The following is a 27,639-nucleotide window of genomic DNA, read 5'->3' on the forward strand; positions in this document are numbered from 1 at the left end:
GTCCAGGGACAAAAGACATTAGCAAGGGAGGGTCCAGGAGTTTTATAGGGGTGCAATTAACCAATCCAGTGTGGGCAAAGGGGAGGAGAGAATACAAGCAGACCAACCAGAGACAAGATGGGAGGGAGCAGGGAGGGAAGACCAATGGGGGGGGGGGGTATCGAAAACCAGAGAACTTTCTAGAACTATACTTATTCAACAGGGAAATACATATTCAAAGCGTCATACATAGAACGGGGTGGGGAAACGATGAACCAATTGTAACTAAGTAATCAACACAAGGGTCTGTGGGTGCTCACCTTAACCACCACGGGAGATACCAAACTGAGCCAGCCCACCATGAGTTTAATGCTGCAATTCGGCCCTGTGGCAACTCAGGCAACTCGGGCAGCGGCAGCCACCACTGCAACAGAATTTATGTTTGGATTTTGGTCTGAATCCTGGTTTAATTTTAAGGTATTTTTTTCCTATTCACTGGAATATAGTTAGATGTCCCATTTATTTCTTCACAATGCACTCCTCCTGGATTTGTTATCCTGAAAGAATGAGTTAAGACACTGCACATCATTCTGCCTAAATAACTCCTTTTTATTTGGTTCTTTAATCTGGACAACTGAGAATATGTCTTTAAAGCAGTTTGTTACAAACCACTTCAAATCTACATCCCACATAGTTCATTAAATGCTGAGTGATGAACACATCACACATTTATCCAAAATGACCTCTCTAATTAGCAGCTGTTAAAGAGCTGTCTGATCTCCTCCAGTTATCTGGACGTACAACAGCACGTGCCTGTGGTCTCAGGTCTTGTTAGTTCTGTTTCAAACAATTTCTTCAGTCATCAGTAAAGTCAGCAGGAATTAAGGCAGCTCAGCATTTTGAAAGATCATGCTACTTCTGTAGGTGCTCAGATGTGCCACGCATCCATGTTTGACCCAAATTCTAGGATGAAAGTCCTGATAGCCACGGCTCTCCACCCCAGCATATACCATTAGGAGTACGGCAGAGCTTGTCAGTGCTTGTGAAGCTCCCCTTTGGATTGTTTATGACTTTGGGCAGCTCTCCACCTGCCCGTATGAATGATAGTGCAGTAACACAGCCATGAACATTTATGGTACAAATGATAAATCCAATTAAAAAGGAGACAGTGAAAGCCCCATGCCATGGCAATGCTCCACGTGAAAGAGGCATGTACAATATGTTACTGAAAGAAACTGTGGAATGAAATTAGGAGACCTATGAATGTATTTTTGAGGCTTTTTCCTTTGTCCATTGACTGCCACTTTAGATCAAGGTTACGAAATCTATACAAGGCAGATACTGAAACTTCTCTATAATAATCCATGATTGTTTTGGTTTTCCATGGCAGTATACTGATAGGCGGCATATTTATAATCTCAGAAGCAGGCACTAATTCGGTATCTCACATCCTCTCTGTTTAGCAGTGTTTACTTTAAACCCATGGTTAAGTTCAACTGAATGCATTGGTTGAGAACTCAGCATCTGTCAGAAAGATGTTACTGGGTCTAGCTGGACTTTCCATCTGACCCAGAACATCCATTCATTTATTCTCAAGTACGTTTCTAAATCAGGAAAATGCACTGTATTTTATAAAGACCATATGGAGCCATTATTAATGTCCCATAATTCTTATTTATTAAATACCAGCAAAAGTATTCAATAGCTGCTTTGCTTAGAAGAAACACTTCTATTAATTTTTTTTTTATTTTTCTTTTTTTTCTATAGAATTTTGCATCAAGTGGTCTTTTACAGACTGTGTTGTTGAAGGCAGATGAAATGATGAATCCTGCAAATCAGGCATACCAAATTTGCTGCCTCTGGATCTCTTCCATTTGTTCATGTTTTTGCTTAATCTGTGAACAATATTCTGATGTGAGGTGCTGCATGTGTTTTGCGTGTAGGTAGCGGCTGGATAACAATTACAGGAGGGCAGCTCACCAACCCAATTGGCAAGTGCTAAATTGAATAGGATATTCAAAAGCAGGAATAGAAATATTTTGGTTCAAAGTTTAAGTTATTGAAGTATACCATTTGGCACCAAAAGGTTTTTTTAAATCATTTTTCTTACTCTGCAGTCATGAATCATTCCAGCAGTGGGTATATGCATTAGTGATTCCAGCCACAAACTGCTGAAATTTGATGTTGGCTGATGCAAAAATGTAGCTATTACAGTGATTTGACATCTAGCTCCACACCTTGAGTAGACACCACTACCCCATTTAAAACTAATTCCTCAGGAGTGACATCTCATGCACAGGGATTATGAGTCATTAAATAATCATTTGGTAACACAGTGCATCCCTTGCCTCTGGAAGTGGTGTTCAGCACGGTGCCTACTCAATTAATCAACCTTAAAATAATAGTTTCCACTCTTCTAAATTACACTTCCCTTCTTAAGTTTGTAGAAAGGGATCATTTAACTAGAACATGATTTTAAAGGTAGAAATGAGCCTGGGCAATGTAACTGGGGTTCAGATGTGAACTCTGTCAAAGCGCTGAATGATTGGATCTGGTGCCAAATGCTCCTTTATGGCTGACTTCAACTGCTCTGCTGGTGCAAGTCAGAAGGAAAATCATCACATGGAGCTCCCTGATGACCTGTCCTTCAGAAGGAAACCTGTGGAGCATGGAAATGTCTTGTGGGGAGCTTCAGCTACCCTCACTTGTTTTAGTGGCCTTTTGGGGCTCTGAGCATCAGGGAGCATTCCAGTGCAGTTGGGGTATCCCTGATTGATGACCACTTCTGGACTAGACTGTGCTTGTCCATGAAGGAGGAGAAGTATTTACTTACCACATGTTGGGGTTCCTCCTCCCTGGCATGGGGTCCAGGGAGAGGGGACCCTGGAGTAGAGGCACGGCCTATGGGGTTTCCCTACTGCCTGGTCAATCCCATTCCCCGTTGGTTGTTTTGTGTTCCCCTGCACGGGGAGGGCCCTCTGGTCCCATGATTGTGGAGTTCCTCAGCAGATCCCGGCCATGCAGCTGGAGAATAAAGATCTCTGAAACTTCTATCAAGAATCAGTCCCTATTGCTTTCCACGGGCCTTGCTGTCTATACGTGTTGCAGGAGACCCCACCGCAACATTCACATATGATTGTCCCTTTGCCTTTATGGTGGGACTTTTTTTTCCCCCTGAATTTATCTGTTTAAAAGTAGTTATCTGTTGTCTATGCTTACTCTATAATCAAGGAAAGAGATAGAAGGGTTGAGTAGTCTTCTGGGGACACTTATCTTTGTTTCCAGTGACAATAGAGAAAACTGGAGGAGCCAACTACTTTAGGCTATCTTCTGCCAATTAAGATAGGAAAGATAAACCCCACTGTAATGTACAAATCATATTCCATCTGCTCATTGGCATTTTGTTCTTCCAGTGAAACAGGGCAGAATTTTGACAGAACATTTTTCATGAGATGTTTAATTTGTCCTGTACCAGTTGTAATCTATTGTCAGAGAGGGACACCATGATCAGCTCTGACCTCCCTTAGAGGAAGGATGTGGGACTTTACTGGGTGAATTTGTTCAAGTATTAGACTGCATCTTTTAGAAAAGCTACCCCAACTGGATTTAAAGGTATGAATAATATGGAGCTGGTATTTTTGCCTGAATGGCTGGAGTCTCAGCTTCCAGCTGTAGTATCTTTCCAAATCTTTGTCAGCTGGTTGGATATCCCTCCATCATTGACTTGTTTTCCCTTATAGATGCTTTGACTGAATTCAGCTCAGGTCTTAGCCCTTTTTTGATAAGCTTAATCAATTCAGGTCTTTGAATCATTCATTTTAGGATTTGTTTTCCAATCCTTTTATATTTATCATGGTTCTAGTCTGATTCCTTGTCAAAATGTGGATACTGTCACTGGACTGTATCCTGTGCCAATTTTGCAGATGATAGAATTTCCCCAGTCTGTTATCCCTCTTGGCTACAACATTTTACTGTAGCTCATACTCAACAGATTATCCACTGTGGTTTGCAAATCAATTTCAGAATTATCATTTTCTAAGACTAAGTTTGCTATTCTATAAGGATGACATCTGGCTTCTTGTCCTGTTTCTGCATTAAACCATTTTAAATTGCACAGATTTTGCCTTCACCTTTTTTTTTTTTTTTTGCCAGCTTCTTGCACATAATGTATTCCCTGCTTCATTTGAAATTCCTGTGGTATCTGTACACCCACAAGCTTTATCAGTAACACTTTCATACTGAGTCATCAATAAAAACATTACATGGCATGAGGACACAGACAGATTCTGGGAAAGCCAAACCGGGACACTGCAACTTAGTAGATCCTTGGCTTACAATCCAAATCCTACCTTTTAACTATTTCTGTAATTCCAGACATGTGGTTTATGAAACAGAAGTGTCTGTTTGAAAAACACAAAGTTCCCACTTTGAAGTTGTACCAGCTTCTCTTTGCATCCAGTTAGTTGTTCATGATACATGACTCATGAGGCACTCCTTTGTCAAAGGGACACTGAGATACTTCAAAGAAGCTTTGACCTGCAGTGGCTGGATGTGAGGGACAAATACCTGGCTGTGTGCAGGTTACAGGTGTGAAGTTTGCAGCCCTTCTCCTTGCCATTGCTTGGGATGCTGTCTGCATAATATAATTTACTGGGTATATCCAGATGAAAATACAGCATTTTTTTCACAGACAACACCGGCTAAGTACTTTTTTGTTATTGAATCAAAGACTACTGTGAAATAATCCTGAGCATCTTTTGAACTTTGCTGCAGTGTCCTGGTGACAAAGCACAATTGGGGTCTTACAGCCTCTAAATAATCACACATGGAAACTGTGTTTAAAGATACACCTCTCTTACAGACACTGTGTTCACATTTAAAAGGTCACAAATCTCAGAGGTTTTGAGATTTGGGTGCTGTTTGGGGCTTGATTAATTAATGTGCACATTCCTGCAGCATAAAAATCAAACCAGTTTTTACTGTATGAATGGTAGGGATAAAACATTCAATTCACAGAAAGACTGACATCAATTCACTTCCTTATTAGTGACATGGTAGAAGGTCAGAGGGCTAGTGATGTATGTTTCCATTGTCAGTTTTTGCTGTAATAAAGACAGATAGTCATACTGTTGTGCTAAAAAACGGCTGGTATTGGAAATTGTTATGAGGAACACTTTGTGTTAAGGTGCTTTGATTTTTTTAATTGTGAGAAGACATGTCTCTGAAAAATTATAGAAATTCCTCATTATCCAGAAAAAGGAGAAACTTTGCAGTCTCCAGTATCTTAGATTTAATCTCTCTGTTTAAAGTTCCCTACTGGTGACATTTATTTTTCTCTGTTTTAACACATGCTTCCTTTCACGAACACTATCTTCCCATCAGGAATCAAAGCAAATCCAGATGGCTCAAGAACAGATGGCTTATGGTTTAAGAAGCATGGGTCAAATTCAGCCATGCAGTGTACCAAGTTCACAGGAGCGCTCTTCTTACATCTAGAGATTTGGAGAAGCTGAATAATGATTTTTCCCTGCTTTGCTATTGTCAGGCTGTGAAAGTCAGCATGTATGAGTGAAACCAGAAGGTGCTATAGGAGGGAAAGTTCTACATGCTTCACTCAAGGAAAAGAACGAACTTCTCATATGGTAACAAGGCACAATGTAGCAGTTGCAAAGCCAGATATCTGAGAAGTATTTCAACAATCTACTTTGCTCTGAAATTTGAATGAGACTCCTGGAAGAAGTCTGATAATCAGTGCTGGAGACAGCCAAGGTGTTTCCAGGGAAGAAGAGAAATGGAGATCTAGCAACCTCACTATTCAACATGACATGTACATTCTGCCAGTAAAGCACTTTGTTTTGGAATACATGTAAGGATAGAGTCCACTCAGTATTTTTTTTATCAGTAAATCCCCACTGCAATACAGTCAGGAGTGTTATCCCTATAATTTAGGTAAACAAAGAAACAGAGAGAATTAAAGCAATCTAGTCTTTCAAGACCATGCAATACAGCAGTACATGGAAAAGAAACCGTTTACCATATTTTTTAATCCTCAATAGCTTTTGCAGAAAGGGATAGTTTTGAGAAGGGAGCTTGATGGATAGGAAGATTCAAAGGTAGTCTTACTGACTTAAACTTTGTGAATATTTGGCTTCTCTCCTTTCAAAGACTTTCTCTTCCCTATGTTTTGGATTCTTCTCGGCACTCCAGGAGTGGTCTCACCAGTGCTGAATAGAGGGGAAGGATCACCTCCCTTAACTTTGCCTGATGATGCCTAGGGCACTATTAGCCTTTCTTGCAACAAGGCTCATTGCTCATGTTCTCCTTGGTCTCTGCCAGGACATCCCAGGTCCTTTTCTGCCAAGCTGCTTTCCAGGTGGCCCCAGGACTTTGCTCTTCCCCTGGTTTAACTTGATGAGGTTCCTGTCAGCCCATTTCTCCTGGATGCTGAGGTCCCTCTGCATGGCAGCACCACCCTGTAGAGGATCAGCCACCCCTCCCAGTTTTGGGTAATCAGCAGACTTGCTGAGTGTACACACTCCCCACTCTGCTTCATCATCCAGATCTGTCAACACAGATCCTTAACAAAGATGGTAAATAGGGTTGAATTCAGTATTGACCCTTGGGGCGTAACTAGCACTGCTCCTTACAGGCCATCATCTAGACTTCATGCCACCCTGTTGTGTTTGTTTTGCCTGTATTTCTTTTCATACTTGCCTATAAACTTTACACTGACAAGAAAGACTTAAGAAGGGAAAAGGGGTGAGGAAAAAAAACCAGCATCTCCCACAGAGAAATTAAACATGATAATCTTATTCTCTATCGCATTATGTTTGTTATCTGCTAGACATTGCTTAATACCTCCATTTGGTCCTTGCCTTGTCTCTCCCTTTCCAGGCCTGGAGTTGACAAAAAGACCTAGGTGGAGGAATACTACCTCCAGGAAAATCCTCAGAGATCAGCATAGGCAAGCATAAATCAGGAGAACCTTTAACACACTGTATTTTAGAGTAAGGGCCAGTCTAGCCCATCCCAATACTAAAGATATAATTGGGATAACTTAGTTGCATCAGGATCTCATCTGAGCTTGAGGACCAAACCTCTGCTGTTAGTTCTTACACACAACCACTGCCTTGGTACAGCCTCTTATCTGGCTGAACTTTGCAAAACCATCCTATCTGGTAGGAAATGCAGGGTATAATTTTAAGCCTCTAATGGTTTGGTTTCGGAAATCTTGCTCCTACTGTATATGCAATCAACACACCTGTGACTACCTGCTGTCATCCTAAGTGTGCCTTTTTCTCCTAAATACATAACCATAACAAATTTACATCTGCTGCAGAAATGCTTAAAGCTGACATGACCTGGATTTATGGGAGCAGAGCCAGCAGAGCAACATGAGAAATGTGTTCTGCCCAGCTCTAGTTAATATTCTCAATCTCCCAAGATTTCTGAATGTCATCCCAAGTATAAATTAGACCACTGAGAGGGTTACATATCCCTGTATTTTTCTCCCTGCCTCTCTGCCAGTCATTTTCAGCAAGCAAAATCAAATCTTTCCAGGTAAAGAGTTGTAACAGATTACATCCACTTTGCAAAACTTACTATAAAAGATATATAGCAATGTAACATAAAAAGTCCAGTGATGGCATCATCCAAAACCTCTCCAAAACTTTTAGTACAAACTGATTTTAAAATAATCCTTTTGTCTTTGCAGAACTTGAAACCTTTTTCAAGGAAAAGACTCTTCTAATGGGATAATTTGACATTTTGGATGCACAAGCCATGTAGTTTTCCTCATAAATTGAATTGAAATGTTCCTTGTATGATAAGTCTACATTGAAAGAGTATGTGTGGTACAGGGTTACCCAAACCAGCTCTAAACAAATTAGTCTGGGCACCAGCTGCTGTGTAACTCTGTTAGCCAAGAAGTCCATCAAGGCTAATGAGATCTGCTGAGAGGCAGCCAGCATTAACTTATGTAAAGTGTCCTGTTGCCATGGCATTCTCTTATTCCTAATTTGATAATTTTACTATTCTGGTGATTTTCAGCAGCTAAGTATCTGTAGCATATACTTGGAATATTGTTTACGTGTATGTAGGCTTTGGAACTAAATAATTCAGAATCAAATTTAACTCTAGTCTGTGTATTTACGTATATGGGGTAATATGAACAGAATCTATTTCATATTAACAGCCATTTATCTCAGTGAAGCTAATTGCACTTCATGTGAAGTATGGAACCTGAACTTACCTATCAGAATATTATTGAAGATAATGTGCAACTATCTGGCAAACTCACAGCTTCCATAAATACACTTCCTAATATATTTTCCAATGAGAGGCTATGAATATTTTGGTAGGGGAAAGGTGAAGTAAAGCCCTTCTCATTCTAAGATTTAGTCTGGCAGGAAATTGAGAATACTATGCCATACATGACTTACATAAAGACGTGTGTTTTATGCTGTACATACCCCTTGGACATTGTAAAAAGGCAAGTTTTCCACTGGGTGTTCTTGGGTACTTGGTGAGAATATAGTAAGTGTGCTGCAGACCTCCCAGGCTATTTTTTGGGCTTCTCTGTGGCTTGGTGTATCATATCTATCCTAGCTTTTTATCCCAATTGAATGGCAAAAGCTACATCTGCACCAAAGCAGAAATGTCTTTTTTGAGCTTCAGCTAAAAGTGGTAAATTTAAGGTGGTCCTATAACCTGTGAAGGTCCCAAGTGAAAGTCATTTAGTTGAAACTTAGTGGAGACTCATACATACGGAAATAACATTTTTTAAAAGAAGAGCCTTTTAACTACGAATGTTCTACAATAATTTTCTTGGTATTTGATTTCTCTGAATTTAAAGCTATTGGCAAATGTTTTGTGGACCAGCAGGAAGGAAGCATATGTATGGAAAACAAATTGTCCTGAAGCTGGTCTGTTCTATAGATTCTTATTGAGTATATAGATCTAACCTACAGATTCTCATAGAAAATGTAATTGAACATAGAAATGACTAAAAAAAGGGACATTTTTGTAATATTCTTCTCTCTTACAGACACTCATCAGGAAAAAAACCCCCCACCTTCTGTAACGAAATACATATTCTTCTCAGTAATAGGAAAGGAAGAGTTAGGCCATGAGAAATATTTAGTTATTTCTTATGCACTGAGATATTACAGTGACTATTGTCCATCAGGAGCCCCACTAGATATAACTGCAGAGTTAAAGACAGACAGACTTCTCTCCCAGATTAGTAAACCCCCTACAACTGCTAAATGTTTGGCCTTATGAAAAAATCTAAAGCTGTATGGGTGTTACATGCAGAAACATAAAACTCCATGACTTCTCTGCCTCCAAACAAAAAAATCTACTTATACTTAAAGGAAAAACCCCATTGCCATGCATTTGAAATTGAGTGCTGAAAATCACTAGTCTTTTGGAAAATGCAATTATGTGCATCAAAAGTGTGTGTGGGTGTAAGAGCTTGAGAGACAGAGCCACATGGCATGGCTGTTTGCAAGTCCTCCAAGCTTTTTCCATTTGAATTCTTTTACATCCCAGAAACTGTTCTCCAGAAAAAGTGGCACCTCCTCTTGGCATTTCCAATTTGACACATTAAAAACATAACCAAAATTTCAAATTTTTGCACAATATTCAAAGGATGAGAGTTACATTAGCTTTTTATCCAGGACAATCTGAATAAAAACTTACTGCACAGTAGCTTTTTAAACTTTGTCGCAATAAACTCCAGTGAAATAACAGAATTCTCTTTTTGAACTCAAGCAATTTATGTGTTATGAAGTGTTGAGAATAGATTAATAATTTTTGAGAAAGGGACCATAATAACCAGTTATTCAGCTGTGTGAACTCTCAAATACCACAAGCTGCAGAACACACCCATGCAGTCCTTTGTCAGGTCATGTAGCACAAAGTTAAGCTAAAGCATACTTTTCAAAAAGGTGTATTCTAATAGGTTGAAGATTTTGAGTGTGAAAAATGCCAAACAGTCCTTTGTAAAGTCTTCCAATGCTGGATTATGGTCTCCTTTCCCCCATTAAAGATTACTGCAATGGAATTCCTATTATGCTCGTTGTTCCCTGGGATAAGAATACCTCATCGAGTCAGGAAAAATCAAACTATTTCTCACACTTGCATAAGCAGTTCTTCAATTCTGTGCAATTTTATGACGACTCATGGTATGATAGTGTTTGGCACATCATAAATATCCAGAGATTATTTCCAAGGTGCATCCAGCCCTTGCACACAGAACGGCACCACAGGCTAAGCTGGCTTCACTGAATGAATGGAGGTAACACGAGCAGCACTAGCAATGGCACAAGCTTTGTCCAGGCTTTCCCACTACTGGGAACACATCCTGGGGCTCTGTGGCATCGCTCTGCTGGATGCCAGCCCAGACACAAGCCTGTGCCTCTTTATCTCACCACTGTTGCAGCACATGCTGCTTGGGTGATGGCGAAGGGGTGCGGGGTCAGGACAAAAGTCAGTGGTGACACAGAGGTTCAGAGCACAGACAGTGAATGAGCTCTCTTGCCCTGGGAGCTTTGCTGACTGCCTGTGCCAGTGTAGCTGTAATAACCAGCACCACTGGCTGGAGGGAGAGCTGGGAAGTGACCAGTTTCTTCTCTCTTGTTCCTCTTGTCTGCTTGCCACTGCTTACTTAGCTTTCTTCTGGTGGGGGAAAATCATGGACTGGTGAATGGGCTCTCTCTTACTGGGGTGTCTGGAGAGCTGACTGCTCAAGTGGGCACTGGGATGTGATGCTGGTAGTGCTACTCTTTAGGCTGGACTTTGAGCCACTTGAGATGTTAAATCTCATGAAAATTGGAGGCGCTCTTGCTCTTGTGTTTAAGACTGATTTTTACCCTACCCTGGTGCCCACCACTAAGGCATACCTGCCTAACCCTAAACATGCTGCATGCCACAATCACATTTTATTTTGTCTCTTGTGGCAAAATAAGGTAGTGTCATGATCTGTAGCAGAAAGATCTGTGCCTTTTGCACAAGTAGATTTTTATTTCTACATTGCATTGAAGGAAAATTAGGTTCACTGTGTTGGTTATATTAACTGTTGTGAATGTAAGGAATGTTTTATGGGAATTTAATAATCAAACAGATTTCAAGGGCCTGTCAACAAGACTTCAGCTCCATAGAGGAGCCACTTGAACAGAGAGTGCTCGCAAATATACGATGAAGTTGAGAGATGAGAACATGGTTGAAATTACTGTACATTAAAACAAAGTAGTCAATAAAAATGCAAACACTCTGAAGTGTTTTAATAAGATTACACTAAATCACCCTCAAACAGCATTCAGCAACACATGTCACAGGGATTCAGGGCTGCTTATCCAAACTCTTCTGTTCCTCACCTTCTCTGCAAGAATGCTAAATCTTTGCAAAGGATTCAGATTTGCCACTCTCTAACTCCTTCTGTATGTTCTTTTAGATTACACTGAAGAAGTCTTGTATATTTAGGCCTTATTGGCATGAAGCTTGACCTGAAGTCATTTTGAATCATCTGCCATCTATGGAGCTGGATGCATGTTTGGCCCCATGGGAGTCATTAACATGCTGAATGGGGGCTACATAGCTAAGTCACTGTGCGTTGAATTAAATGCACGCCACCTTCTTGTCAAGGAATTAAATACGTATTGCATAGATAACCATGGGATTTTTATTTTGGGTGGGAATTTAAACAAAATATTTTGCATTTTGAACAGTTGCCAAACTCTTCTTCAGCTCAAAACAGTGTAAGCTTTTTGGCTTTGCTTATAGACTCTTTGGCAGCAGGGTTTGGTTTTTTAATTTCTTTTTTTCACTGAAGGCAAAAATCTGATCAATTTATGATCTTTAACAACAAGAAGCTATGAACAGAAGTTTCCTTCAATTTCTCTAGCGACACTGCTAGGTGGCAAAATGTACATGTACAAATATTTCCCATTCATTTCTGCTTTAAGCATTAATTGTCTAATAGTGCAGCACAAATGTGGACAGCAGTTTTGTCAGAAACATTTTCACCATTTCTTCCTTTCTTTCTTTATTTGCTGGGGACTTTTGTTAGCACCTAGAGGTGAGTTGCTCCAACATATCGAGCACCAGCAGTCGTGCCGAGCAGAGCGATGAGTCAGGCCAGCCCTGAAAGGTTCCTGCAGGGTGACCATACCTGCTCACAGCCACCACTGCTAAGAGCAGAAAATGAGCTACAAAATGCACAGGACAGGTTTTCATGCCAGCCTGTGTAGGGTTTTGTCACCTGTCTCAGCCTTTAGGGCAGTATTTCTCAAACTAATAGCTAAAAATTGTTCTGCAAAGGCATAAAGCATTTTAAGTGCTTCACCCCCACTTTTACTCCCATGCTCTCCAGAAGGAGGCAAACATTAAGTAGGGAAAAACAGAAATAACCAATTCAAATAACCAACCTCCAGCATTTCAGCTGTTAAATGATCAAGAGTGTTGTTATAAAAGATGAACACTGGTCTTTTATAGAATTTTTGTTCCTTTAGAAGAAACCAATGGTCTTTGGGGTTTAAAGGAGTTTAAATTGTATTTTCTGGGGAGTGTATCTCTCAAACAAGAATTTGTTAACTGCTTTTTACTAAATATTTTTGAAATATCTCAGAAGTATCCTATAAAATCCATTGTCCCTCAACAGGTTTCTGATGGCACCTGGTGCACTGATCACATTATTGCATTTCAGGTGAAGCTACAGCCCATTCAGTCTGACCTCAGTTGCCAGATCAGTCACACACTCTAAGGACTTAGCAGAGCTCCTCTTTTGCTGATGTAGCTTTTCAAGATCATATTTGTCATGATCAATCAAACACCAATTTTTATCTCCATCAGCTTTCCCAAGAAGCCAAAATCTCCCTGCTCCCTCTTTGAATGGTGCTTCAGGTTGCGCATAATTCAAGTATTTATACTTTCAGCACTTACAACATTCAGAGCTTCTGTTGCAATGGGTATGAGTCATGTATCTCAAAATCTTTTTCTGGGACTCTAGCCAAACAAGAAGATCTTTATTTTTCTTCTTGCCTTCCTTTTCTTTTTTCTTGTGCCTCTGTAAAAAGATAAGTCACTATCTGAAAGGAAAATACCTTAAGCTTGAAACTTTGCCCTCAGGTGAAGCTGTTCCACTGTTGAAAAGTCTTGTGGTTTTAAATGTTTAAATAATAGATTAACTGAAGGCCTGCATGTTTCTTAGAAACAGAATGAAAAAATTGGGTTATTTCGGGTGATTCTGGAAGTTACAGAGCCTGAAATTCCTCACAAATAGAGAGGATGAGGAGAGAGGAATGGGGGCAGGTAAGGACAGTGCTCCATCATAACAGAGCAGTTCACTTCACTTGCATGCTGTTGAGAGACAATATCTGAAAAAAAATAGGAAATTCTGATTTTGTTTTGGAATAGTATGTCTGAAAACCAGAAGTTATTATACATCTCATATTGCAAACAAATATAAAGGTGATTTCCCTGCAGCCATGATAATAAAGGCTCTTAAAAATATCAGTTACTCAGAGGAGACAATCTGACGCAGTGAAAGGCAGAAGATTAATCAGAATTGCTATGCAAAACACATTTCACACCTAGTAATCCTGATTTTTTTTAATACAAGTTCTTATGTCCATCACCATATTATAATGGGAAGCCAGGTGAAAGGGGAACTTTCACATTTGCAAATAACAAGTATGTCTTCCCCATATTGCTTCATAAAAAAATGTTTTTCTTTTCTATTCTTTGTTTCTCTATTTATGTTGTGTAGCTAATGGTACATTTGAAAACAAGATGAGAAGCCAAGCTTTCAACCCTTTAAGAGCATGTTTAGGTGTTAATAACATTCAGACTTTGTTTAACAGTACATAGAGAAAGGTACAGATAGAAATGATGATGGACAAATTAATGTATTCTCATTAGGAATTGAGGAGATCTAGGCTGGATATATATCTTGTGTCTGGTGGGTTCAGACTTTTTGAAGGCAATCAGAACTCTATTTAAACTTCAACACAAGAAAGCTTGGGGTGTTAGCAGAGTGAAATGTTTACTGACATTGACATACAGAAGTGGATTTTTTCTTCAGTTCTCACGCTACATCTAAAATTGGGAAAGGATCTATTTTAGGTTATTCTTGTCAACATGATATTATTAAAACCTTGAATCTCGGAATAAATTTAGGAAGCATTACCCATTATACTTGATAATTTGCCAGATAAGGAGCTGTGTGTTTCAGTATTTGAATTAAGTTCAACAAACATATAAAGTGTTAATATATCCTATACTTACAAAAGATAGACTGCCACTAAAAATAAAATGGGTATGATAAAGCAATTTTGTAATTACAGAAAACTGCTACAGATACTGTTCTACTGAAATGTATCACTTCACTGTGAGGCTTCACTTCTATTAATTTTTCCTTTCCATACTGTAGGTGCACAGCTTCTCTAGCACTGATAGATGACACCCGGGCAACGACTGAGTTCCAGAAGGTCTCTGCAGCAATGCAGTGTGGTGATAAACACAGTTGTAACAAATGTGAAAGAGCTGCTCAGGAAAGCAGCACTTTGCAGATCCTGATTTTGATTCAGATACATGCCGCTAATAGTAAATGGGCATCAGTCTCAGCATGCCAATAAGTCAGGTGCAGTTTGAGCAAAGGTCACAGTCTGGCTGCAAGGCAGATGTACGTGAGCCATAAAATGTGCATGTGGCTAAAAGGCAAAATTCAAACTAGTCCAGTTTCCAAAGAGATGAGATCTAACTGCATACAGAGGTTTGGAGGAAGAAGAGATGTCAACTAGGGAAACAACTGATCTGCTGTTGTTAGCTGTACTCCTTTTCCAAAGTCGAGGTGTCTCCTTCAAAATTGTGGGGCAAGTGTCAACAAAAAACCCCATCAGCATATTATCCCAGCACAACACCACAGTGTATTTTTCCCAAGTTTTCTTCAGAGAAATGGCTGAAGCAGCTTCCCTGGGAAGTAACTAAAAAACTGATGAAGTGGAATTTGAATTTTATTGTCTACCTTGAAAGGAAAATGGAACAGCATGTGACAGGTATGCATTTTTTACTTTAATCATACTGGGAGATGCCTTGTTCTGACGTTGATATGAGTAGGGAAAAAATGTGATTTTTTTTTTTTTTTTTAATAGAAAGGATGCCTATTTTGGCCTCTTTTTCCTTTTAAGTTCTAGTTGCCAGCTCTGGGAATTCAAGCAGGGAATCAGAATGGGGCTCAGTCTATCCTCACAAGTACAAGGTTGTGCCATTCAGGTTGTCTCCTTGTTACACAGGGGCAAGTCTTACTCTCAATGATAAGAAAAGAGTTTCACAGAAAATATAACATCAAACTGCTATGAGTAATCAGATTAATCAGTGCTGGAGGCACTCAGTGGCAACTCAAAGAAAAGAAAGTGTTTTACATGGAGAGGCTTTTCACAAAAGTGCACACATTCCTTTTTATCTGCATGTTTATGGATGGAGTCATGTATTCATAATGCCATGCCAGATGTAGGGAAAAAAATATTCATTTTGTTAGTTGTATCTGGCCCAGAGCAAGGAGGATAGAAGTGGAGGAATGGAAGTTAGAATAACTGTAGTGTGTCTGCTGCTTCCCAGACAAAGTTACCTGTAAATTAGGTAACTGACATGTCACACTTACATCTTACCCAGCAATGACTTACTCCTTCATCCTCTGTTGACTTCAAAAAACCTATAATTAGCTCAATTCTCAAATATACTTCCCCTGATTCTATTGTTGCTTTCTCATGCTGGACTCTCCCAAAACACCCTGTGCCAGTTTGAACAAATTTGGAGGAAAATATCCTCTGATAGAAGGCAGGTTACAACCATCCTTCCCCCATCAGGTTCGGGAAAAAAGAAATTTTTTTCCTTGGAGGAAAGTGAAAGAGATAAAACTATTTATTTAACAATCACACAGGAAAAGGATAATAATGCTAAATAATAAAACCTCTCACTGTGGAGAGAAAACCTGGGAAAATTTCAGAGTCCTTCTGTAGGTAGCCTCTCCCCTCCTCCTTGGAGCTGGGATGGGATAGGCCCTCCTCCCGGGCCTTGATGAAAAAAAATCCTCCCGATGTGTTCTGATATTGAAACAGTCCAGAAAAAGTAGATGGAAAAAATCGAAGTCCCAGGAAAACAAACTTCAAGTCTCCAGAGGGAAAAAAACCTGAAAAACTGGCTGAAAGCTGGCTGAATAAAACAAGCAGGGTGCTTCCCTCCGCTGTTGCTCGCTGCTGCAGCTGAACGCAGAGGAGTCTGTGTGTCCTTGAAACACTGCTTTGAAAGTTCTCTGGGTTTTTTTTCTCTCCCCCCTCTCAGGCTCAGTTTAAAGGCATAGAAAGGCAGAAAATTAATTTCTGGGCATAGAGCAGAGATAGGGTATACACATCATAAAGTCACCCCAAGACACACCCATCACAACTATATACCTTAAAGGAAATCTGTCTCAGAAAACCTCCAAGAAGATATTAATCATGTCATAGCCAGGATAGAAATAATTACAGGTCAAATAAGTAAATTTAGACACAGTATTGTTGCAGGTAGTGGTCCAAGGTGTCTGTAGCTCGTTACAGTCATCAAATAAAAACTGATGCCTATATGGGGCTAAATTCTTGCTGTTTTACCACCAACAGAATTTTCTGAACTGCTGTATTATGAACACTTGCATAGTTATTTATAAATATAAATTGCTATGAACTCTCAGTTCCTTTGCTCTGGTTCCTGCTGGAATTACTCTCTGAATAAATGAAGTCTTCATATGTTGGGGAAAGCAGTTTTGGTAAAACTGATGCTGTAAAGGTATGTGACTTCAAACTGACTATCTGAACAAAAAAGTTTATGTGAAAATACAGGCCTAGGATAGACTCAAGTGTTTTGATAGACTTCAATTTCAGAGTAGAGTTAGTAAGCACCTTTGTGCTGTACTTTACTGAGAGGATAAACCTATGATCTTCTACTCGGGTTGTACCAAATTGTTCAACTCAGTTTGCAAAGATAAAGATGTGACATTTGTTTTTACACTGAGGTGTGAAACATGGTTTAAGATGCTGATGGATGCATGACTACTGTTCTCTAGAAATCCACAATCACTTCAGACTTTTAGTGTTGTGTGTTCAGAATACATATAATAGTTGTTATTTAAGAAAGTGCTAGAAATTTAGGCACGGATTTCCTAAAATAATGTTATCCTGAAGGTGCTGACAGGGAGATTTGATATACTGAGTTGGTAGGTAACAATAACCAGAAAGAGAGCTCCTCCCAGGTAGAGTAGGCTCAAATTACAACACTGGAAACAAGGGGAAGGATATGGGTCTTGCCTTTAAACTCAGGAAACTATCTCATAGTGTGAGCACCTAAGATACAGCAACTGATTCCCTCTGACAATAAGATTTGCAATATAAATACAATTCATACCAGCATTTGCAGTTTTCCTCCATTTATATATACCTGCTGTCTTGAAACACTGAGTATTGCTGTGAATTTATCATCTGATTGTAGAGGTTCATTCCTAACTCCTACAAAACTGAGAACTAAATGTGCTAAAGGATTCAAATTCTTCAAACAATCTTCTGTTTCACGTATTTTCTTTACATTCCCACAGAGGAGTAACATATTTTTATTATTGTACAGTGTGCAAAAAAATGTGTGTGTGTGCATGCAGAGGTATATGAAAACATGTGAAGAGGTATCAGGAGAACAGAGCCCCAAAACTGGACTGAGCCTAAACTCTCTCCTCCAAATCTATTGAATTGTTGAAAAACTCCTGAGAGGATGTGCCACCACCCAAGAGTTGTGCCTCATTTGAATGTTTCTCTTGAAATTTCATCTCTGCTCAGGGTGGAGATGGGGAAGAAGAGGCAGCCACAGAAAATAGCTGTCTGAATGATGGGATGTTAATGCCTTTCAAGCTGTGGCTTCTAAGTATGGAACAGTTTTATTTCAAAAGTAGAACATTCTGATGACATAGATAATTACCATGCCCCACAGAGAGCTTTCAAGCTGGTTCTGAAAATAAGCACCAAATACTTTTAGTTCACTAGTGAATCACAAGTATTCAATCTCACTTTAGGACTTTATCTATCATGTCTGCCTGATGACTGGACTAAGAGATAACTAACTCAGGAGTAGCTCACTGGTTTTGATAGCTGTCTGTTTTAATCCTCACTTAGGGCTCAGATGTATGGTTTAGTTCAGCATAACAGGCTGCCCTGCATCACGAGTGCCCTGTTTACACTTTTGGTCAACAGGAATTAAAAATGCCATGAAATTCATTTCACCATCTTTCACCACTACATTTCTCTCTACCAGGTTCTTTTCAAATCTGAATGTAAATCAACAGTCCAAGAGCTAGATCCCATAAAGTATTTATCCAATGCATGCTAGCAGAGGTTTTTTTTAGTGTTCAGCTCTCAGAGTAGCATCCAGAGCCTTAAATTTTTGTTCTCTCTACAGTTTATGATGGAATTCAACCACTGGACTTTTGAAAAGCATCTGTGTTGAAGATGGAACTGTCTGTGCTAGACTGGCACTTCTGTTTTCTTGTGATATTAGTTAGGCATTCAGATAATGACAGAACAAAAGCATCTTGGATGCTTTACCTCTTTCTCATTATAAGGGAAAAGTCATAATACAATGCCAGCTTCTTACAAGATGCATTGGATTGTCAGATTGACGGTGCTTTAGTAAAATAAAAAATCAAACCCATCACATGAAGAGAACAGATGTAATTTCTAGGTTAAATGTTCAAAATATTCAAAATGTATATAGGAAGCTGGGACTTAACCTTTGAGCTTCTGTCTAGGGGAAACAACAGAAAAATAATCTCTTCCACCTGAAGCAGACCTTACTACCTCAGGTGAAGACTTCCTTTAACAGAGTGCATGCACATGCAAGATTCCAGTTCTATATGAAAATTCCTGATCTCTGGAAAGGAGGCAGATGCATAAAGTGACTGTTCAAATTTAAAAGAATCACAGAGCATATATGACTAAAAGATGAACAAACTGTAGCTCATTTTTCTGAAGCAATGCTTTTAGCTGAATTAGTCATGAATTGTTGTAATATGAAGTGAGGAACAAACAAGCACAGATCATCCCAATGTATGGAAGTAAAATGTAAAGTGCAACCAAGCAAGGTTTACATCTGGTATGGTCTGGTCAAATTTCTTTGATAATAAGTGCCTAATCTCCTACTGAGCATACCCAGAAATACATGTCTATAATTTACCATAGACTTAATGCAAGTTCTGGAAACACCCATGTGTCAGTGTGCTTGGGTAAATGCTGACTGCTCCTGACCCTATGCAGATTCTTTAGTGCATGAGAAACAGAGAAACAGACAAGCATTTTATGCTTACTTGCTCGTGGAAATGAGGGAGATGCTGTTTTCTTTTTTTAATCAATATACAAAAGAAAGCAGACATTCTGTCACCTTATCACCTCTGATTCTGTAGAGAACAATAAATGAAAAAAGATTTCAAATAAACAGACATCAGTTGTTGGTATGAGTCATCCTGATGAATAATGGTGATAATGAGAATGGTATATTGTGTATCTAACATGAAATCTCTATTTCTAGAGAAATCTAGAATAAAATTCAAATCTAGTTTGTTATTCTGCTTTTTAATTATTTTTATCTTCTCTTTGTTTATGATGGGCTTACAATGGCTGCATCATAAATTTCCTTTGTGTACCTGTTATAGAAAAGGTGTACAGGAGGTAAAATTTTAGATAAAATTCAGTACTTTAAAGTTCCAGTACTCCTAATGCAAAACCATCTTAAGCAGTTGCAAACTTTCCCTGGTTTTTGTGAGCTTTCAACACATCCAGTATAGATTTCTATTTAAATAATGCTTTTTTTCCCATTTAAAAATTGAATGGAAAAAACATTGTGCAAAAGGTCTTTGTGCTGGAGTAGTAAATAAGAGGACTTCCTAAGCAAAAAAATAGGTTCCTTTCTTTTCTGAAAACTCTATTCTTGCTATGAAAGTGATTACCTGACAAAAATAGTAGTAGAAGACAATATCAGAGATGAATTCTGCTACCTATCATGTAGTTTGGTTTACTCTAGTCTGTTTTGATACAGGCAGTTTAGACAGAAAAAGACTTATAAAGACAGGATTGTAGACGCTCACGTGTAAACATGCACTGCATTCTTTCCCCTTCCTCTTCCTCTTCAAGTGCCAAGTTGGTAATATCTCTCCAGACCTGTTCAGGAGTAAAAGGAAGACATAACTGCAGTTTAAAAAGAAATTGGTTCAAATGCTAGTGGTTATCTAGTTATGTCTTTTGGCTTAAGTGGTTGCCAGTGAAGTAAGTTTTTTCTTTCCCAAGGCAAGATTACAATCTCCAAAAGCATTTGTGGGGGCCATTAAAATTACTCTGGCTTGACATAATAGCATCTCAGAAGAGATTGTGATTAGTCAATAACACAATAAAAAAGATTGGACATAAAGAAGTGTTCTAATTTTACCTGTTATTTACAGGAGGAAAAGGAAGAAATCAAAGATGTTTAGGGAAGGGTTTTGTTTTTTGCAAATTAGGATTGTTATACCAAAATTCTTGCAGTATAAAATAGAAAACATCAGTGGTTGTTAGTTGTCACAATAGTAAATTTATACACAAGAGAAACAGGAAAAGAAAAAAATAAATTGGTTAATAACCGTATCACTTTGAAATTCTCCTGACCCAAAGATAGTGATGTGTAAAATCATTTGTTGCTATAGTAAATGTCAGTTTGGTACTAGTAAGCATTTAATCAGCTTTCTGCTTGATACATTTAATCTGACTTCAGTGTTTTACTTGAGAAACTAATACATTACGTGGTTAAGTGACTGATGATGAATTCAGGAGAGCACAAGTGCCAGTCACAAAGAATCAGGTCTTTTTAGTGCCCACATTAGCTTGACTCCCATGAATAATCCTCTGTCTAGCAGAAGAAGTTAAGTAAAGCCATTAATTATCCTCAGCAGCTATGGATAACCTCCAGCAAACCACCAAAACCAATAAACACAGGTGGTATACTTCGATATGTTTGGTCTAATATAGAACTTTCTCATATTTTCTAGACTTACTCATTTATGGAAGCAAACTAAGTTCTCTCTAAGTTCTCTTCTAATTCAGAACTGTGTGTCTTACTGCCTCCTTTTCTGTTTCCTAATTTCAGACTGCATTATTCACCAGTCATGCCTGGACATCTCTTCCCCATATCATCAGAGGACATGGCACAGCCTGGAAGAAGAGTGGCTCCCTCCATGGTCAAAGTGGCACAAAAGACCTGGTTGGCATGAGCTCAAACAGATCCAATATGTGCCACCCCTATTTTAGAAGTGGATTCACCAGGAGAGTGGTGATGTGACCCAAGGTCACCATAGAAAATGGTGCTGGAGCCAGCAGCAGAGTGGAATTTCCTTGCTGTCATCTCTGTGCTGTCCTCTCACGTCACCAATTGCTCAGGTCATCCAGACCTGCAACCTGGCAGTGTCCCTTGCACTAAATAAATAAAATGCAAGCAAAACCGTGACAGTGGCAAAGCCAAACACTCCAAAGTGATGAGGTGCCACAACTAAGGTGGCCTTTGCCTGCAGAATTAGATATCTTATGTGCACATAAGTGTGCCATCCACTCATCTATCCTCACATCTATCCACACATATGTATGCTTATATTTATGCTGTAGTTCTGTCTTCAATTACAATGTACCATATAATTTTTGACAGCATTCCTTAATTATAGAATTATTACAAAGCCATATGGTGGAAACAGAGCACAACTCATCCCTGTGGCCTCATGTCTACTTAACAGGGGTCACTCCAGTGCTGGAAGGTTATCTACTGCTACCTTGCTTAAAAGGCACTTAATTACTCTTAACAGGGTGTAAAGGAATGGGTGAATTAAGTTCTTTTCTTTTTTTAAAGACATCAATCTCTAACTGCATTGTCGTAGTTACAGCTGGGGAGTTTGAGAAATGTACTAGTGAAATATATTACTCAGACGTGTGATTATGATTCATCTGGGAGCTTGGAAAAGAAAAGATGCACAAGTTCTTCCTCAGACCCATCAATTCTTCCTTTATTACTTTATTTGAAAGAAAACTTGGACAACCCAAAAAATAATTTGATTTTATGATAGCCATAGGAAGAATAAAAGATGTTCTTTTATACCTACCCATGGCAGAACTACAGGCTAAAGATCAATTTGAAACAATGGTTTTCCTCACTTCATTTGCTAACCATTTCAAAGGCATTACATTCCCATTTCTTTCAGGCAATCATAGATTCTGGGGCTGGAAAATTTGTTCTCCTACTAAAGCAAGATACTCTTAACATCTTTTGTCTGGCAGTATCTAGTTATCAAGTACTCCAAGAAAGTTAAAAAAGGATTGTGCAATTGATAAACAATCCACCCTTGAGGGTTTCAAAAGATTTTTCCCTGGCTTGTGGGATGGCACATCAAGGCAGCAATACTAGTGTTTTGTTTCCTCCTTAGTAAGAGAGTTCTGGATGTTTCCATGATGAATAAACACATCAGTTCCTCTTTAAAATATTTTTAAACCCTCAAAATATTCTAAACGCATCCTTCATAGATGTTGTCATAGCTGACATATGAAAAGTATCCCTGGGCTATCCAATGTTGTAAATAGTTTTTTCCTCCTCTTCTCCCCAGTCTTAGCTAGTTTCTGACTCAGACTCCAGCCATGCACTTTCCCACGCGCAGGCATGACCTGGGACTTGACTACATGAAGCTCTTGTTCCTAGTTTGTAGATTTTACCTATTAACTGTGGGCTCCTCTGCACTCTTGACAGCAGGTCCCATTCCAAAGTGTCAGTGCCTCTAGGGCAGGGGTAGTGAATAGTGCAATGAGTAGGCAGTCTGCTTAAAGGTTCTTTTCAGGGCAAAATCACTGCTGGTAAAAAATACCTGTTTAAAACCAAAATATATCACCCCTATTTTTAAGGTGCCTGTCCACCCTTTGCACGGGGATTTTGCAAAGACCAGCATCCTCTGTGTGTTCCCACAGGGTCTCTGTCTTCCAGCTTGTCTCCTTGCCACAGCTTTTGATCTACTCTGGATATTCCTAAGTGATTCACCAACATTTAATGGGGATTAGGATGTTTTTAATTGTTTATAATTGTTTTGACCTTCTGCCTCAGCTGAGATCCTGGAATTGTGCCATTGCACTCCTTCAAGCAGGAGTGGTGGATTAGGGCAAAGCAGTTTGTAGAAAGAGGTAATTTTTTTTTATTGGCCCAATTACTGTGGATGGAGAAAATAGTTATCTTGCAGGAATGCAAAACCTTGTGCAGGTCTGAAATGAAAACTTCAATCTTCAAAGATAAATGCATGTAGAGAGCAATTACTCTGAACTTAATTTCTTTATGTTAACAAGTTAAATTAACAAAAAGAAAAGGCAGCTGGTGGTTGTGAAATGGAGACAGTGTCTTAGCAGAGGGAGGGGTGATAAATTGTTAGCTCAAAAATTTTCATCTACTTCATGAGGTTGTTCCAGGAGCACAGTGGCCTTGTAGAGGAGATGACTATCAATAACCATTTGACTAAGATTCACCATGCCAAATACACAGTAGGACTTATGTCTGAGAATGCTACAAAAACCTGGAAAATTATTTCCTTTAACTAACCACTCCAAAACTATGAGCTAAAACAAGAAACAGGCTAAAATGAAGTGCTTCTGAAGTTTCCCTAACCATTTTACAAGACTCCAAAATGCTATAAAAATAACCAAGACAGGTACTGAGCACAGGAACCAACACAACAGCAGCTGCCCCAGTCTCTACCTGATAAAGAACCATTCAAACATCTTCAGCCAATGAAAAATCTGCTAATCAAAGGTGAACTGTCTGCTCCAAAAGCCAAAATGTCTTCCTACAGGTACAACCACATAAAATGCTGGTGTATGGGGAATTAGAATTACTTTGTTGACTCTTCTCCTCACATTTCTGTAACAAGCCAGAAGTTAAGTCTAGTACTCATTCTCATAAGGCAATTTCAAGAAGAAGACAAGGAAACATGTTGAGTCTGAAGTCTCAAGACAAAATCCCCTCCCTAGCTGCTCTATCAACTACTTACAGAAGAGAGCCAGAAGAGAAATAACAAGCCAGCCATCATTATAATTTTCTCCTGTCTCAGAAAGAATGTCTGTCCTAAATCACAAGTAGTGCAAACGTGCAATTAGATGACCCTATGACTAATAAAGTCAAGGAAGACTGTGCAGAAAGTAACATTTTCTCTCCAGTGAACCAGTTAGTGACCATAACTTCCTACCCTCTGTAGTACTGTCATATCCACCAGGAATGTCCCCAGCCCGTCCACCAAGTTCCACACTCTGACAGCATCCTGCTTTGTCCTCAGTATGGCCCCAAAATGAGTATCAGCTTTCAGTGCTCCAGCCCATGCAAAACAAATGTAATCTAGTCCATCCTCACCCCATGTAGCTTCATTTCTGTCAATTTTCTTCAAAAAATGAGCACAATATAAGCATAAAGATAATTTTACTACATCTTGACTTTATCAGGATCTACCTCAAAAAAAAATTAATTGGGAAAAGGTAAAGGAAAATAAAAAGAGATCCAAATCTTTTTATTACCAAGGCTGTGCTCTATCTCATATATGAAATCTTTATCATTTGCACTGAAAACATAAATCTCATCATTGATTTTTATTAAATTCAATAAAAATTGCCCCTCCATCAAACTCTCTTGAATATAACTCCACTGAAATCACCTTAGATAATGATGAATATCAAACTACAATTTACGAGTTGTGGTAAGACCTTCACTGATAAATATGCTTGTCTGAAGAAAATCAGCCACTGCTCAGTTTTTCAAACCTTACCTCATTTGCTGCAAAAAGATCACTCATGGACATCACTTTAATTATTTAGAAGTCCTTTCCTGGACAGGAGTACTCCTTGGGCAGGTGGTTGGCTGTGAGTTAAAAGAACTGAAAATAATGTCAAGTGCTATTGTTACCAGCATAATTTGGGACCTATATAGTCAATCATTAACAATTTACAAGGTCCTAAGTCAAAAGAAAGCAGAACTTCCTCCTTTCATATAGCTGCAGCCTCACTAACTTCAGCCCCAGGAAGTTACCCAAATACTCAGCAGGTACCACTGTATTTGAACAGCAAACACTGAGTTTGACAAGACGTTTTCTCACAACCAAATCATCCTTGGATCCTTTACAAGGCATTTCTGCAGCCCATCCACTGTGCCACATTCCATCCCAGACACAACAGCCAACACTGAACGACTGTGATGCACCTGGATGAGCTCATGTAGTCAACAAAGGACGGAAACTTCCATCTTCCAGTGGGGGATAATTCTCTCAGTGCAGACAAACCACCCCTGAGATTTTTGGTGTTATCCACAGAGACAAAATGAAACACCAAAACAGGAGAACAGGTACTAGAAATTCTCTCTCACAAGTACTAAGAGTTTAAATTATCTTTTGAAACCTGTTTTTATTCAACACATTCCACTCCAACATAATCACTCCAATCTTGATGAGGGATAAATATATTTCTCACTTTTGTCCACAGTACTAAATATGCTTTTTGTCTCCACAGGTACTTACAACATTTTTTTTTCTTTTTGTTTCAGACAATCTAATGGGTTAATTTCATCTTTGTGCCGATTTGGTCAAATTTAGAAATATATCCTCTGAGAGAAGGCAAAACCACCCCTCCCCCACCAGGTTCAGGAAAAATAAATTTTCCTCGAAGGAAAGTGAAAGAGATAAAAATTATTTATTTAACAAACACACAGGAAAAGGATAATAATGCTAAATAATAAAACCCCTCACCCTGCTGAGAGAAACCTGGGAAAATTTCAGAGTCCTTCTGTAGATCTCTCTCCCCTCCTTGGAGCTGGGATGGGGTGGTGGGCCCACCTCCAGGGCCAAGGACTCGGTGGAAAGTCCTCCCAATGTATTCTGAAGTTGAAACAGTCCAGCAGAGAGAAAAGGAAAAAAACTAAGTCCCAGGAAAACAAAAGTTCAACTCTCCGAAGGAAAAACAGCTGAGGAAAAAAAACCTGCCGAAAGCTGGCTAGAAAGAAAAGCAAGCTGGGTGCTTCCCTTCCCTCCCGCTCCCCTGCCGCAGCTGAGAAAAAACCGTTGCTATCTCTGTGTGACCTTGAACAAGCTGCAAACTGCTTTGAAAAAGTTTTGCTCAGTTTTTCCTTCCCCCTCTCAGGCTCAGTTTAAAGGCATAGAAAAGTACAAAAATTAATTTCTGGGCATAGGGCAGCGATATGGGATACACATCATAAAGTCACTCCAAGACAATCTTCCACAGCTGCTGTTTCTATTTCAGACCTGAAGGGGGGCTGTGTGTCCAATCACTTCTTTGTTGATTCCAGCTTTAACAGACTAGTCTAATGAAACATTTCACTTTTCCCCACAGACTTTGATTTAGTTCTGCTGTTAGAACATCATGGTTATGCTACTTCTGCAATACTCACACACAAAAATATTGTGAGATCTCTGTATCCATGATATTCTTACATTTCAGCTCCATGGCTGTCACGCAGACTGAAGTTCTAAACTGAACTATTTATGGAATTATTGCTGGACTTGTGGGCTCTTGTGATCCCTGCCTGTTTTATTTGGGTTTAGCATACATAGGAATTTAAATGTTTCATAGGCAGGTCTTTGCCTGGGGTAGTGCTGCACAGCCCTTGGGCCACAGTGTGGCTCTGACAGCTGACAGTGGCACCTGGTTTCAGGCTGGGAATCTCTGCCCCCAGAGCAGCCTGTGAAGCCAAACTCACCCAGTGCCTTCTGGAACCAGCAGCTGTCAGAAACACGTTCATTGCAGAAGCAGTGAGAACATAATCACATCCAATATCTATTTAGTGTTTTCCTAAGTAACAAACACTATGCTTGTATGAAGCTGGTAAAACTGTTATTATCTCTGAAATGGGAAAACCAAGGCATAACGCAGCCAGAAGCTTAAAAAAAAAGAGCATGAAATTTTTATCCAAATAGCTTGGTTTTCAGAGATAATAGTCACTCAAACCTCCCACGGAATTTGTTTTTAAGATGCGGAAGTCAGAATGAGCTGCAGGTGCTCAACACCTCTGAAGATCAGGCCAGTCCTCATGGGTGACTAACTGGGAGGGGGAAGTGTTTGAGATGGGGTGGCAGGTTGCATCTTGCTGAGGCTCATGATTTTCCCAATGTGGGCCAGGTACACATGACATTTCAGTAGCAGCCTGTTGAATGTATTGCTTCTCATCCCAGTGTTAATTTGTAGGATCACATTGTCTCTCAAAGCAAGATTTTATTTTCCTAAAGAGTTCTGAACACAAGCCTAGTTAAATCAGTTAACATACTGTTCTCTGTACACACAAGAGAGCTGAATATCCTTATTTTTTCTAATTACATAAAACCAGTGTTCAGGAACTATAGAGCCACGTGGTCCATGGAATACTGCTTAGGAAGGGCACACATCCTGCCAGTGATGAGGGAAACAGCAGCCTGACCTAGTGCAGGCTCATGACTCCCTATGACTTGTGTCCATTTTCCTGGGGCCACTGACCCTTACCCCCTTCTTCCGTGTGGACTGGTACCAACATTACATTCCAGAGAAGGAAAATGCTTACACTGTTTAACAGAAA

General features: G+C 39.4%; 1 long non-coding RNA gene across 2 annotated transcripts; it reads right to left on the reverse strand.

Moving 5' to 3' along the window:
• Window positions 1-1,990: 1,990 nt before the first annotated feature.
• Window positions 1,991-25,861, reverse strand: LOC125317701. Of its 2 annotated transcripts, XR_007200164.1 has the most exons (4): window positions 25,823-25,861; window positions 24,851-24,958; window positions 20,135-20,207; window positions 1,991-3,003 (listed from the first exon to the last, which is right to left on the reverse strand). It is a non-coding gene; the product is annotated as an uncharacterized LOC125317701 (long non-coding RNA). The 2 variants fall into 2 exon arrangements; XR_007200155.1 differs by lacking the exon at window positions 1,991-3,003 and having other exon boundaries at window positions 19,993-20,207.
• Window positions 25,862-27,639: the final 1,778 nt, after the last annotated feature.

Source organism: Corvus hawaiiensis, chromosome 2 (assembly GCF_020740725.1).
Source record: "Corvus hawaiiensis isolate bCorHaw1 chromosome 2, bCorHaw1.pri.cur, whole genome shotgun sequence".
In the NCBI taxonomy this organism is placed as follows: domain Eukaryota; kingdom Metazoa; phylum Chordata; class Aves; order Passeriformes; family Corvidae; genus Corvus; species Corvus hawaiiensis.